Source organism: Falco biarmicus, chromosome 4 (genome assembly GCF_023638135.1).
Source record: "Falco biarmicus isolate bFalBia1 chromosome 4, bFalBia1.pri, whole genome shotgun sequence".
Classification (NCBI taxonomy): domain Eukaryota; kingdom Metazoa; phylum Chordata; class Aves; order Falconiformes; family Falconidae; genus Falco; species Falco biarmicus.
The window spans coordinates 7,688,382-7,704,443 of NC_079291.1; the positions used below are offsets into that span (position 1 = coordinate 7,688,382).

Sequence of the window (16,062 nt, forward strand, 5' to 3'; positions counted from 1 at the left end):
GAATACGTATACATAGTGGTCTTGATACTAATTTTTCACAGCATTCTTTTGTTAAGATTTTCCTAAAGTCTGAAGGTAGGCCCCAAAGCTAGTGGAGGATTAAAAAAAAAAAAAAAAAAAAAAAGGAAAAAGGTAGTCTTAAAGGCATTGACTTAAGCTAGCCAGGAGGAATCCGAACCTACAGCTATGGGACAGAAATTTGACACACAACTCCGTCCAAATCCCCCACATACCCCAAACCAAAACCATAAAGCCAAACAAAAGCAACCCAGAGGTAGCAACAAAAGTGAAGGCAATGGGTATCACACAAGTTGTGGTTTTGTCTAGAGGGTTTAGTGAGCCAAAGCTGTGCAGACCTGACGGGCATTTCTCCCATCAGGAAAGGGCATTACTTCAGAGGACGTCATTTTGTCCCTAACCTGTATCAAGAAGTACAAGTTAAGTTTTCCTGCTGAAATTAAGCGGCATACTACAAAGAACAAGGGGCCAGGTCACGACATCTAACGTTTAGACATACGGGCAATAAGCCCAGACAGGAGCAGCCAGGTCCAAGAGAAATTTATAGCTGCTCCTCAGAGGTGATGAAAATCTGAGGTGGCACAGCAAGTAGGGACTGACTTCTTGCAGATACTGGTAGCCAAAAAGAGCTAAATGAAATTACTACCGTGTTCCTCAGCAAAAAAACTTTGTGACTTTCTGCAGGATCTGGCAAAATTATCAAAACGCAGATTTAAGACAGATATGGGATCTTTTCCAGAGGGCAAATAACAGCCTGAAGGGAGCTACCAGACCTTTCATGGCTATCAAGGCCAGAAGGTGAATGCATCATAGTGGTGAATGACGAACAGCGACTTATCCCTTCATTCAAACATATCTGGTTATCACCTAGAAGCTGAATAACACAAGAGACCTGTCCAGTATGCCAGACAGCAAGAAACAGTCATGCCATAGGGAGTCTTTCTCTTTAATAACCAGAATTACAAGCTGTCTCACAGAAATACATGTAATGAAAGTAGGAATTGGGTCTGGGATTCCTACTCTTGTGCAATCACATCCCTTCATCCTTATCCTTCAAAGCCAGCAATCAGAGGACCAGCTTTGAAGCCTGTGAGGGAAAGAGAGCAATAGTAGTTGTTTATTATGATAGAAAACCATTAAAAAAGGATTCAACCTCTACCATCTGTTACTTGGTTCCCAAGTAAGGGAGCTTCACCATTTCCCTTTACTCTGCTGTTTCCCCCCACCAGCCAGATGATATAAACATCCTCTCAAAGCTGACAAAATATAAACAACCAATTACTTTTCTTCGTGAAGACAAAATATTTTGTGATGACTATAACGGAAATCATTGGCACTGAGAACACAGGTGCAGGATCGGAAGATACATTTAAATCTAAGCCAACAAAATTTTCCAAAAAAGTTTTAAATACTGTGCTGATGCACCTCTAAACATTAAGCTTTGTATGCAGTACAGACTTTAAATAAACAACTTACACCCATCACTTTGCATGTTCTTATTGCTGTACAGAGCATTTCTTTTTGGCAACTGTACCCAGCCTACTTCCAAAAGAGAGCTAAAGCTGTGTTCCCAGTTCAGAGAAGCACAGTGTTGGTCAGAGAACTCTATCAGAATAGGAGAAAATACAGTTTATAATGTGAAAACAGGGAGAACCAGTGAAGTGCCATTTTAGAGCACTGGCTTTTAAGTTGGCGTATTTTTTGATCTATTTTACCTCTTGTTGTGGATGAAATCGATGGGCCTGCATGGTTTTTAAAAATCTTAAATAGACAAGTCTTTTTTTTTTATGACTTAAAAACATAATATAGCCTTTGCTGAACAGACTTATTGCTACGCACAAAGCATGCCAGTCAATTACATCAAAACAATTTCATTCAGGTCACTAAACATCAGTAGGTAGCACGATTTAGTGCCAGGAGTGTATTATACAAGAGCACAGCAATTTTGAAGTTTGGAATTGAAATGGAAATTGCAACATGGATGAATATTGACAGTAAGCACATACAGCAGCAAGGGAGCATCCTGCACTTAACCCAGGACCATGTGATCCACCCATTCCTAACAAGAAATCCTTCCCCCACATCATACAACACCACATTGTGTTTCCTTAATTCGAGTTAATTTCTAGCATTTGCATGCAAACTGTTTTGAAAGTGTAGGGTCACATGTATCAAAAAGTTAAAAAAATGAAGTTACTACACTTAATTTCATAGTTCCAGATTCATAAAAGCTATTTTATTCTCTTGCATCATTGAAGGCTTTTAACTAAAACTGAAATGAAACAATATCATGTATTCCTGGCCCCACTTTTTCTCTCTAAGGAAGAGCTAGAATTGGTGATGTCTTATGTTTATTGATCCATCATTTCCAACATCTTTGAAATGCAACTTTATCACACTGAAGATGAGATGTCTTATTTTGGCCATTGTTCATAAAGGCCCCTTTGATACCTGTAAAAAAAAAAAAAAGATTTTGGCATTTTCTTAAAAAAAAAATATATACATCACCTTTTTGTAACTGCAAGCAATTACTTAATTAAAACTGCCTCTATATAAAACACAGTATGTTTCTGGAAACACTATGGCTCCTAAAAACAACTTCGAGAGTTCTACTTTAAAAAAAAATTGTCCTGTTTCAATCAACCATCACTACTTATCTAATTCAAAGCCTGCATGCTCTACTGTGTTGACCAAGAGGCAGTAGAGAATTCAGCTACTTGCTTTCTATGTCCAGAGTGATTATTTATTTTTTACTATTCAAAAAAACATATTAAAAAAAAAAAAGATGAGGGCTGTTTCTTAGCTGTGATTACTACCTCTTGGCTCACGTACTCTGACAATCAGAAGTATTACACTGGATTTTTTTTTTCCACATGATGGATTTCATCTGTTGCTCTTTAGCAGTACCTAAACTGCCATGAAGTTACACCAACCAAAGACCATCTTTCCTCTGAAAGATTTGGGGTTACGACAAGATATGGCAACATTTAAAAATGTGGTTTAATACAGTTCACTGCCTCCAGACTACTGTTTTTGTCCTCTGCACACTGGCAACAAAGGATCACATTTTTACTTCCAAAGGCCAAAAAAATAAAAGAACATTTTCCAGTTCTGTTCTTCTAAAAGAATTTCAAAGATGAAAACAAATGGCCCATGTCTTGGGGAACATGGAGTGGAACCAGAACCAAAAACTGTAGCCTGCTTTCAAAAGCAATGATCCTCTTAAGCTGGAACCAGCACAAATCCTTTGTGTGTTAATAGATAGGAATTACAAAAATATTTCTTTCACAAGTCCTTGTTAACCTAAATGACATACATTTTCAGACTCTGCTCTTCATTGGGAAGGAAAAAAGAAATTCAAAACCTACGAAGTCTAAAAAAGGTTGTTAGAACATTTAATTTTTCAGAAATAGGAAGACACTTGGACAGATACATTGTTTTACTGACTTAAAAATCTCTGATGGGGAAATAATTAACCAAGATAGAAACTACCACCAGATCAATCACCGAAGAGCTTTAGACAGTAGTGTCCAAAAGAACAGTTGCAAATTGTGACAATGGTGCCAGTAGAGGCTTTTATCATTACCATCATGAGCCTAGCATAGTTTAAGCATATAATACAAACCAGAAAATATTTTACTAGATTATAATATCTAGCAAATCAAAGAGAGTTGTGTATTCCCTGACTCCAAGTAACCACGAGTTCATTCTACCTGTGAAACAGCATGCAGGATAGTCCAAAAGTCTGAAGGTGTATGCTCAGGGGATCTGACTCTGCTCTACCATTTTTCCATTCAGTTTGTATTAGACAAAGGTATTTGGATTTGAGAATTAAAAAGTGTGCAACAGGCAAAACAATTCTCGATGCAGTAGCTACAGTTTCAGTCAAGTTAAAAAAACACCGTGAATCAGTAATGTGGGCATTTAGCAATAGTTTAACAAACACAAAATTTATGAATCATGACAATTAGATAATGACTTATCAGGGGAGGCAAGTAAGCAAAATCAGTCCATTTTTAACCCCGTGTAACAAGTGATTTATTTTTTTAATTGCATTAACTTATTTTATTCCAAGTTTACTTCTGAGGACCAAATACAATAACTTAAGAAACCTTTCAATCTGCTTAGACATTCACCTACATTATCCTTTCTAAAACTGATTTTCAGTTAAGTACCATGTCCACTTACCAAGAATGTGTTTGAATTTACAGCTGTGCTCCTAAGCATTCATAAATCAAGCCACAAACTTTCATGGATGAATTTAAAAGCGAGAAGTTTCACGCTATTCTGATTCTCTAAAGTATAGGTGCGGACTGCAAGAACATGCCTGACTAGCAGCACAGAGGACTGATGTTTCTTTAGTCACACACTAGTCAGAGCAGATTAGAAATTACGTTTGATTTCCATTTTGTTGCTTTTTATTGTATTTCGGTTTATAACCCAGGGAAATCTGAATCTGCACCACTTTTTCGTAACGGTATCACAGCAAAATAGGAGTTGGACAAGGGAAAAGAGAAGAGGAAAACAGTGCATTTCCCACTCCAACCTCATCCTCCCAGAAAATGTGAGGCTGCAAAGATCAATTCTCTTTGTACCTAAGGGTTCCCTCCATCATGAAATCTGCCATATGGTAGAGGAGAGAAATGATCTTAGGAGGCTGGAGAAGCAAGGGCCAAAACTAGTAGGCCAGTAACATATGCGATAGGTACTTCAACATTTTCCCCCAAAGGATCAATAAGTGATTTCTTAGTGATACACATCTTCCCTGTAAACTGTAAAAAAAAAAAAAAAAAAAAAAAAATTAGAATGGGACTACTTGTCTTCCTCAGAGGATAAAGCTCCCTCTTTATTTTGACACATTAGTAATTTCTGCTGCATTTTCTGATTTTATCTTTGTTTTGGTATAGCATTCCTGTTCGTCTTCCAAGTAGATGTGTCCCTTCCTAAAGGGAAATTTTCAGGGTGACATGGCTGTAAGCGCCTCCTAATATTCCATGGGCACTTTACAGACCTACAAAGGAACTCAGGAAAAGAATCTTAAAGTCCTGACATGTCTGAGATACAGAACATGGCATGTCACGTGTAAGTGAAGACAGTACACTGCAATTAGCTTTTATTTTGTTGCAGGGGAAGAGATACCAAAAAACCCAACCACCCAAACACCACCCACCCACCCCAAACTTTCTTTCTACAAGCACCTGAGTCGCTTAGACAAACTTACTAACCATTCCTTCCTCTACTGTTCCCGGCACCCCCCAACCTGCTGCAATCTTAAGCATACATTTACAATTGCTTTGAGATTTTAGCTACTCCACAGCGGGGATTAGGATCCTTCATGAGACCTTTCTATTTACTAAACAATCAAGCGAAACAAAAGGTTCAGAGCTCAAGAGTACCTACAAGGAAAATGGACCAAAAGCCATTCCTGGTGTAACCTTGTTGACTTCATGGACTCAGCTTTTACTGTCTGTTTTATACATAGCATCTTTGAAGCAAACAAAGCATAAGGGCTTTTAGAAGATGCTACCATTATAATGGGATAGATCAGAATAATTACTTGTTTTAAGCACATTCCTCTGTCTTAGCTTCTTGATTTAAAAAGGATACACTAAAGAGTAAATAATATATATTACAAGAATTATGGAGTCTGGCTTGCTTTCTTTAAGCATAGGTGGTTTAGGTTAGTTGGTTTTAATGCTGAGGCGAAACTTCCCTATTAAATTATGTTCCTTTTGTTGGTATTATATCCCTGCATTTTCTCTAATATGATTTACTGAATTAAGACAAGTATTAAAGAAAATTTGAATTAGCTAAGTTTTCCTATGCAGGAAGAGGTATGTCTTTGTCCTTCCAAGTGAGGTTGCAAGCCTTCAGGGTAGCTAAGAACAGAAACTGATTCCACTTATAAAAAAAAAAAAAAAAATCATCACTATTGGTGTAAGTTACATAGCTCTGTGAAAGGATGAGAGATAGCTGGAGTGGGACCTTGCTTTCCAGCAGGCAAGGTTCAAGGGCTCACTGATATAAGGTCACATTGAAATAGATCGCATTCAAGATGGAGTCTCCAGTGATTTAGTTGAACTTTATGTTCCAGATGTCTTCATGTAAAGGTGCACTTCTGTAACATTTAGGAGCAGCTAGAGACAAGTTTTATAAGCCCTTTGTTTCTGTAAATGCCCATCCAGGAAAGGATTTAGCACGATGGAGATTTTTACGTATTTTCATGTTTGCTGTAGAAATGCTGTTAGATGTATTTATTCAATAAGCAGGCACACCTGTTACATTTAAATGCAAGAAAACTGAGTTTACTTGCAGGAAGCCACTGTATTGACAAAAGATTAGTTACACAAATCAGCCTGACAAACAACAAAACTTATGAAGCCCAGTGACCTTTGCATAATGCCTTGCATGGTATGGCAACACTTACAGGATTCTGGATGGGACGAGCAGTTTAGAAAAGCATCATTTAGTCAGTCAATACATTTCTGAAGGGAAAAAGGGGAAAGAAACAGTCAGATTAATATTATTTACAGGGGTGCCTCACAAGAAAGCCCTCCTGAAAATACCATCTCCAGAAGAGGCACACATTGTGGTTCCTTCCCTTTTCTTCTTAAAAGCGCTGCTGTGTATTAACACTGGCGGTTACAGCTGGGGCCTTTGGGCATCTGCACTTGAGCAGCTTTCTCACTCAGGTGAAAATTTATTAACTGAAGTATGCGGCACCCTAGCATCTCTCTGCTAGCGCGCCCTTACAGAAGCAATACTGTCACACACCCTTATCATGAAGTTAGTTTGATCGGGATATCACTACAAGGAGGATATAGACATGGAACCATAAGTTATCTTTTCTTCTAAAAAGAAGGTCAGTAGATATTACAAATATGAGTTATAAAAATGAAGGATATCTATTTAAAAACCCTCTGTTGGAATTTTCATTACAGAGTGGGTGAGGAATAGCTAAAGGACAGCTATATTTCTTTGGTCTGCTGACAAACAGAAAAGAAGGATAGGAATTTGATAAAACAGGGTAATTTTCAGGGCATTTAACTATGGTAATGAGAAGAAATTATGAGTAAGAAGTTTTAGGCTAAATATTGTAAAATACTGACAGTTAGTCATATCTGTTTTACAGAGGAACTCTATCATTTGGGACATGCAGTACTAGCAAGGGAAAATAATAATGAATTTGAGGAAACACAGGTATGAATTAGATACTTTATTTTTTGTCTTATCTCTATTCTTGGACCATAGGCAAATGAAACAGGAGTCCACTTAGAGTACCAGAGCTTCTAATATTTGCTGTTCTTTTTGCAACTGGCTCAGTTTGGAAAGTTGCAGTCCTCTGAATACAGGCAACACTATTAATCATGTATTATACCTTGAGATGGATATCCATCCCTTCTCTCCTTTACACAGGTTGAGAAACCATTAAAGAGAACAAAGCAGAAAGGCACAGCCTGTCAAACTGCACAGCGCTAGAAGGGTTATCGTAATACAGTTGCAGGCTGCTGTCTTTTCCAGTCTGTACGACAGATGAAAAATTTCATTCTTGTGACAAAAACGGTAATGAGGATAGAAAATGGCACAACATGAATCCAGCTCTCTGACAGGGTTCGTAATGAGAATCAGAATTGTGCAAAATTAATCTAATCCCATCACAGTGTTAGAACTCAAGTCACAGGGGACTTGCTTATATCTATAGTTTCACATACATTATCTCAGGAGCACAAAGCTTATGTGGAAAAAAAAAGATATGAGCAGTATTTTGAAGCTGAAAGAAGCTTGCACTATCACAAAATAGTGGGGCCAATCTGATAGAAGATCAGCCTCAAGACCCAGCATTGTAAACGCTGCTGGTTGCACCATCATAAGCGAGTGCCTACTAGTGCAAACACTCCTTTGCAAACAAACCACAACCTAAAGGTTTACTTCCTCTGATCTAGAAGATGGACTGTAGAGTGGTTTCATCATTTCAAGAAAGAAATGTACTAGTATCCATAAGGTAATTGAACTTATGTCACACAGCAATGCTGTGTGGTATACTTTATGTAGCAAAACGTATTGGGGTTTACTATTATTTAAAAGGTGTTATTGACTTTCCCACTTACATTTGAGTCTTTAGGGACTGCCTTTATTCTAACATCATCTTTTTCTTACTTTTCAAATCAGCTGTCATAAATGAGATTTCAGAATTTTAAGTATGTAAAAACTAGTTCTCCAAATAGTTTCTGGAACACAAAGAATGTAGTTTCTACCTAATACACGCAGAAAACACTGTAGACAAAAATACTGTAAAATTAGGCATTAGCTGGCAGACGTATATCACTAATCCTAGAAACATTCTTAATTTGGGGAAAGCGTCCTAATGAAGGGACTTCCATCACATATCCATCTACCAATTTGGAAAGCTTGTGCTTCAGATATGTTAAAATATCTAGGATAAAACACTCTCTCTCTCATTACTTTCCCTCCAGTCTCATTATTCAACTGATACTGAAAACACACACAGGATTACAAATTAATCCCTTCTTAGCTTAAAAAAAAAAAAAAAAAAAAAAAACAACCACCAAAAAACAAAAAACACCAAACCAAACCCCACAAAACTATTTTTACCTTGCATCCTAGTGAGATGCATCAGGCAGAGTAAGGTATTAATAAGTCTACACAGCATAACAGGTAGCAAGGTAGTTTGACTCCTGCGGTCAAAACTAGCTTATTAGTCTGGGCTGAAGGTTACACAGATTCACCCACCTCCTTGGTACTTGCCTGGAAGAATAATTAGGCTACTTCCACTCAGTGATTCTTCATGTGTGAAAAGAGATGTTGATTCATTGGACTGCAAACCCCAAATCATCATTATTTAGACATATATCTTTATAGACTGTAAAAAAACCTGAAGTTCTTTAAAATGGCTCTGAAAGGATACATGCTGGAACAAATCTAACCATGGGGGGGCATATACGCTAGACAAGATCTTGCACAACTAAGTTATGACAAGAACAAGCATAATTCATTGTTTCATGTCTTATTTTTCAAGATTTAGCACTACACAGATAAAACGCTGTTTTTGAGAGCATTTATCTTCATCCAGATTTAATCTAGGACATCTGTAATAAAAAAACCAACATCATAACTAATCAGTTTTAATAGTTTATTCAATCTATTATTTTCCTATTATGACATTCACTTAGGTAAACATCTTCATATATATTTTTAAAGTCTATTATGGCTTTTGTCTTCTAAGATTGCCACGCCCCCAGGGCAAGGTAACACTTCTTGCTTCCGAGAATAAAATTTCTCCAATTAGAAAACAAAAAAGAAAATACTGAAGTACCATATTTTCAGTTCTTTTCCTCTATCTCTACTTCAGAAGATACTGTTTCCAGGACTCCTTTCTCCACTGTACTCATTTATATAATTTAAGAATATAAGTTAGCAGAAAAGTTAATGCACTGGCACAGAACATCTTTACGTACAAGAAGGATTCATCTTCCATTACTAATATAAACAGTGAATATAAAGTTATGGTGGATGTATCCTTGGAAAAAGGTAGGATGCAAAAAAAAGTGCAACAAAAATGGATTATTTACGACCTACTTTAAGGATAGCAAAGGATTCCCTCAACTACCTTGTCAAGGTTTGAGCCTCTCGTTCTCATTAATTTTTGCAGCAGTAGAAGGCCTAAGAAACAGTAAAACGAGCAGCGGGGGTCAGAGCAACTTAAATGATAGTGATATCATGTGCGTTATTAACATTTCCCTGAAGACCTAGAAGCTAATTGCAGTCATTTGGTTGAGAAGATGCAGACACAGCAGAGATCTCCTGAGAAACTGAACTGAGAAGGAAGCCTGACTTAACGGCCCATCACACTACTGCTTCAACTAATGGAAGACATGGCTGTACAGTACCATCTACAACGGTTTTAAAGTTTTATCTTCCTCCTTGCTTATCTTGCTTCTACTTGTACAGTCACGGAGTTGGACTTATTTTCCAGGACACACCAGTGGCAGGAAGGTGATTTGTTGAAGCTCTTCTAATGAAAAAATGATAAAGCTAACTTTAGCAAGCATGAGGAGTGCTACTTTTTTTCCACATGAACTACTTTGAACTGCCAGAAAACTCTTTGGGTACCGTTAATGAGTTTGTGGGACTCATTAGTCCTACAAAAGGACTGCAGAAAACGTGTTTCATATGGAAGTGGAAACATTAAAGGCCGGAAACAGCAATGTCCAGGGCATGAAAGAATCTGTGACCCATAATAGTTGGCCTTGGAGCAAGAGGCAAGCACTTGAAAGATAACTGTATCACTCTCCAGTTCTTCCAGCGGTTTACAAAAAGCCCTTGGCACAGTACCCATAAAGGGCAGTGGTAAGTGAAAAATCACCCACTCTTGAGCTGCCCATGTCTCCACAGGTTCTTAGTGAACTTGGGGTATGTCCCCTCCTAGCTAAATCAGTAACTTGTCAGCTGGTGCCTTCCCACCCCCCTCCACAAATTAATGTTTCAAGATTTTTAACAAAGATGGAGTCACAATAGTAGTAGAGTCGAAGAACCACCTTCATATTTGTATTAAATAAAGAGGTAAAGTTAATTTTTTGTGACTTTTACCTGACAGGCTAGGTTATTAAACAACTGGCCATTGTAGCAAGGACCTAGCCTGTAGGGTTTCTGCTCTGGTCAACAGTTCAGTGGCATGTTTGCAAGACAGAATAACACATGCTGAGCAACGTGAAACATAAGGTCAAAAGCTGTAGTATAGAGATGTACATAAACCTAGAAGCTTCTACTTAACGTTTCTTAAAAATACCCAGATTTTTGTATTATTTATTTAAATTACAGATGAAAACCGAACAGCTTTGTTTGGGGTGAGGGAGCTGTGTGTAAGCTCTACACCACGTGTGCCCTACAGATCCACAGGGTAGGCGTTTCTCTCAAGAGTGAATGGTGGAGCACACACAGCTTCCCTGCCACAACCACCAGCACTGGGGCAATCGCCTCCCAAGCCAGGAGGTGGCTGGTGTCCCAGCCGTAACTTCTAGGGGAAGTCCCACACCTCCACATCATGTGTTTTCACACACTCTGCAATTGCCTGGTTGTCATTTTTTAAAACCATGCCCATGTGAACTCAAAACTTCCTGATCCTAAATGAAAAAGGACAGTAAGTACTTCTAAAAACCCCACGCATTTGTACACATTGGTGTATGTATATAAATCTACTTATGTCAAATAAGTACATAAAGTGTCATCTGTGCATGTGTACATAGATATGAAGATATAAATTAAATTATTTCAATTAAAATATATTATATAAATATATATAAACATAAATTATATATATTTATAAATATAAATTAAAATAAATTTAAAAGTGTAGCTACAAAGTGTGTAAGATAGTCTTTAATAAAAAGTAATATATTAATAAAAGTGTAAATGCAAGTTTCAAACAATCATGGACAGCTCTACACACACTTTCCAACAATCCCTAAAACGCTGGAGGTGAAGGTAGGTTGAGGGAGAAGTTCGAAGGGGGTGGGTGGGGTGTGTGCCAAACAGATAGGAGGTGTGGAAGGAGAGCAAAGAATCTAGAACATGTCTGAAACTTATGATCCCATCTCAGGAGGCCCACAAAGCCCCCCTCCCCCCATGTATGCAAGGGGGTGGACAGACTCTTGCTCCAGAGAATGACCACGTGGTACTACCAGGTTAAGCAAGCTTTGTGCAGCAGTGCAAGGCAGGCCTCACTGTCCACAAAAAATGGGAAACTGTAACAAAATACCAGTTTCAGAAGAACACATGTGCATGGACAGTCAAGAAAAGCTGCAGAAGGTTTCAAAAAACTTTTACAGCTGTGTACAGGCTTACAAAGGGTAGAGGTCTGTGCTGTACAAGCTTTCATGCCAGTTCTCAGACTGATGTCTTCTCCAACATATTGTGAAGTCAAAAGCAATGAACAATAGTAATTTCTGATGACAATTATGTTCCCAGAACACCATATAGAGAAGCCAACATAACATTCATTCAACTTATTTCTTCCAGATTTCATGATGCACTACACAGTAAAATATGAAAACTCAGTGACTCAAGTACATATATTTTTGCGCGCTTTAAGTTACATGCATATGGTTTTGTAATGGGAAATGGAGTAATTCTCAGAATAAAATCCATCTTTTCCTAGAAGTAAATATTGAATATATGTGAAAAACATCTGAAAAATTCACTTTGCCATAGAAGACAACAGAAAAGCCACTATGTAACGCACCACCATATAAACCCAAACCAAATCAGCTGTCCTCAGTGCTTTTACTCCAACTGTTCCCATAATCCTTGCCTATCAAATTCAGCCTAACTCATGCAGCTTTTTTTTCTTTTTTTTTTTTTTTTTGTGTCGTACAACGCAATGACACTTGGAACACCACTAAAAACCAAATGGTGGTGTATCTCTAAATACTTTAACCTTGTCTCATGTGTTGGCAGGGTAATTGAAAACAAATTTCTTTTCCTACTTGTCATAAAACAAATTGCTCACCTCATTATCTTTGCTTCTGCTGGTTAGTATAATTTTGAACTTCAAAAGAGATACTGAGTCCATGGGCTGTTTCAGACCATCTGCTGCTAGACTGCATTAAAAGTGAATGTTCATTGGTTTTGGTGTCCTGCCCAAACCCTCTCAAAAAAAGGGAATACACAGCAGCAGTTAGTGAGTATATTTTGCAAAGCTAATATGAATGTGCATTTATGTTCCCACACAAACCATCATTACAAACAATTTATGTTTGCTTGTTAGAAAATTAATTTGTGGATGAAGAGTTAGAGACTTGGGATAGGGGAGGGGAGAGAAGAGAGCTGCCCATAGAGGAGGACCTTCCTTCCCCCTCTGCTTTCTGCTGCCCTTCTCAGCTTGAAAGAAGATAGGTCTGCTGATTCACCTCAAATTCCTCTTTAGGTTTAAATTATTCCCTGTACCAAGCCTCTTGGCATGGGACAATATGACTGAATTACGTTTGGAGACCTCTACAGCTGCTACCAGGGCCTGTTATATTAAGCAGTGGATCTCACGCCTACAAAGAAGAGCTAACATTTTCATAGCAAGAATCAGAAGCAAATAAAGTCCTATTAAGCTTCTCCTCCTCCCTCAAGGTTACTATTTCAAGGTAATAACAATATATGAGATAAGTCTTGTCAACCTCTGCAGGACACATTAAATTCCTGTTAAATATGGATTAGATGAGTACTGCAAAACCACACAGTTATAAAGGGTACATCCCTTTAACTATTTGGCATCCACTGCAAGGCCAGAGCAACAGCAGACACTTCTGGAAAAAGACATACAGGCAGCAAGCAAGGTTTATACAAAGGTCACTATTCTCACCGTATCATTTCTGAGAGAGGAAAAAATTCAAATGTACACGCACGTCTTTTCATTATTTTAAATTAACCAGGGTGCAAGAAAGTTCTATGATTTTTAAGAGCAAAGTAACTGGAAAAACACACGAGATGGAGACAACAGCTGAATGTTTTATAGAGCAGGACAAGAGATAACATATGAAAGAGTAATTATTTTGTATTCAACTGCCATGAACCCTTCATTTTGTACAAGTATTATAGGGCATAACACAGGGCTGCCACAATTTAGTTGTATTCTTCAGGGTGTAACGTTGAGTGAGTGGCTGGAGAGTCATTTAGTCTGCAAAGGCAGCAAGAAAATTGTTGGACGAGCAATCTTCCTGAACACACACTTAAAACTGGTAAGATCAGTAAACCTGTACCAGGAGTGACAAAGTGTCTGCTCTACTATCTGCTCTGTAAGAAGGAAATGTCTTCTTGGTCAGAACTGGTGATTGAAGTACTCAGAACTGCAGGAGAGGCTTGAAGGAGAAGCCTGAGCACACAAAGTTTTTCTGCTGCACCTTCACTGAAGGGTCCCTTAAGCGCCAGTGCTTTAATTGCAACAAAAACGTTCAGACAAGCATTTATGGTGCGCACACATGAGAAAAGTGTTCTGGAAAAACAACTTATGAGGAAAATGCATGTGGAAAAAAGTTACAGGAAAGAAATATCACCAACACCACAAATACAGTTCATTTCTGTAGGGCCACCACCCATTTTTATTACAGAACATGGAATATGTTCAGAAAATCTAAATACTATATATGTAGCCATTTCAAATAGTTTTACTTGAGACCTATACTTGGATTTCTACTTGCGCTCTCCTCTCATATCTTTATTCTGGGGGAAGATATTTTGGACCACCAGTAGTTTGTTCTCCTCTCCCCTCAGTCCATTGAGTGATGAATTCATCACCCAACAACAGCTTCTGCAGCCTCCACAAAAGCAGGTGATCCATTTCCACCAACTAATACATTACTATTAAATCCATTCATCAACCACGTGATGCTCAAGACAACAATTTTATGTGAATAACTAGTGTCTGTCAAATGATTTTATTAGAATTGCTAAATTCACTGTGCTTTTTTTCCACATGAAGGACTATATAGGTGACTGAACAAGGAAAACGACTGCTGGTCCTCAGGAGAGTGGAACATCCACCTATAGAGCAACAGTGCCTCTCATGCACCACAACAAGGCAACACCTCTGTTCATTTAAAAAAAACTGCTGGAAGAGAAATCTTCACATGCAGTAATTACCCTGCAGCTGGTAACTCACATAGAGCAGTACAAACACTTGCTTCAATAGAAAAAACTGTTTAGGGCACCCGAATTCCCCAACTTGTTTAAACACACTAAATCTTTCACTTTTGCTAAGGTTTCTCTGAGGATCACCTTCCTACCCCACCCACAATCCTAGAAAGTTATAAACAGATCAGACTTGCAACGCGAACAAGACTATAGATATTATTTTTCTGCTGTAACTTACAACCACACTGAAGAATTTTAAGCGTGGCCAGGATCTACAAACAAGCACTTAAGATGGAAAAAGAGGGAAAGGAACTTCTTTAGTGTGTTTATGGATTGCTGTTTTTCAGGTACATTATTCTGCTCCAAATCACTACATGCAGCTGCAGCAGAAGAGATATGGAAGGCATAGAGACTGACACTAATCTGCTCTTTGGAGCAGATCTGTACATTTAAGCTACAACATAAAAAGCCAAGACCGTGCATCAAAGCCAGCAAATAAACAACAACAGTTCATCACAAAATGACATATCATCTTCCTGTTCTCCCTATTATTTCCCCCCCCTTCCCCCCAAAAAGGATTACCCCCACAAAAGAGGGGCTACCAGCACTCTCACTATGAAACAAAGGTTGATCTGGCTTATGGGCTTCTACTTCTTTGTACTGAGGATAAGAAAAACCAAATCATTTTGCCAACTGAAAAAGTTCCAGTCATTTATGGATTTGCAGGTGAAACCCAGCATCTTGAACTGCATCCAGGAAAGTCCTAGGCACCACCACAGGCATCACAGTCATTTTTCCATCAACTTGAGGTCAATTTAAAAGGTTTAGTCCAGAGCACAGCATGTGTGTTATAACAATCTAATCTGGATGTGACAGCGGCAGGCATTGGAGTTAAAGCTTGTACGCAGAAGGAATCCCACCCTCCTCCTTATTTGAAAGGAAGAAAGGCAGGTTGCAATGGCTACTGAAGGGCCAACCAGGACATCACTAGAGCTAAGTAGAATCATGCCTTTTCGTATCATCCTTGCCAAAAGAAATTGGAAAATGATCCATGTTTCTTAATGTGTTTGTTAAGGAACAGATAAGAACGTTAAAGAGATTCTTTCTTTTTATTTTCAAGAAACAAAACTGTACTGGACCAAAATTAGACTTCTAAGTGGAAACCTTAGGCATTTTGGAAGATTACTTTATTTGTGCTACCAAAGAATCTAAAGCTTTAAAGCATAATTTTTGCATTAGCTAAATACAGAGTAACAGAGTTGATTCAACCACTTGTACAAATAGCATCATTTCTGCAGCCTACTGTAGCTCGGAGCAATCGCCTGAAGGCCATGGAGACAGAGCACCAGTAGAAATTGGGATACGTCTATTATATCCCATCATAGCTAAAATATGCCAATATCAAGT

At 38.2% G+C, this 16,062-nt stretch overlaps 1 long non-coding RNA gene across 1 annotated transcript in view; it reads right to left on the minus strand.

Annotated features, from left to right (window-relative positions):
• Window positions 1-730: 730 nt before the first annotated feature.
• The window catches only part of LOC130148715 (uncharacterized), a 40,096-nt gene continuing 24,764 nt past the window's right edge, over window positions 731-16,062 (minus strand). The window contains exons 2-3 of the long non-coding RNA XR_008821631.1: window positions 6,446-6,503; window positions 731-2,469 (exon numbers count right to left, since the gene is read on the minus strand). This is a non-coding gene — a long non-coding RNA (uncharacterized LOC130148715). The remainder of the gene's footprint in view (window positions 2,470-6,445; window positions 6,504-16,062) is intronic.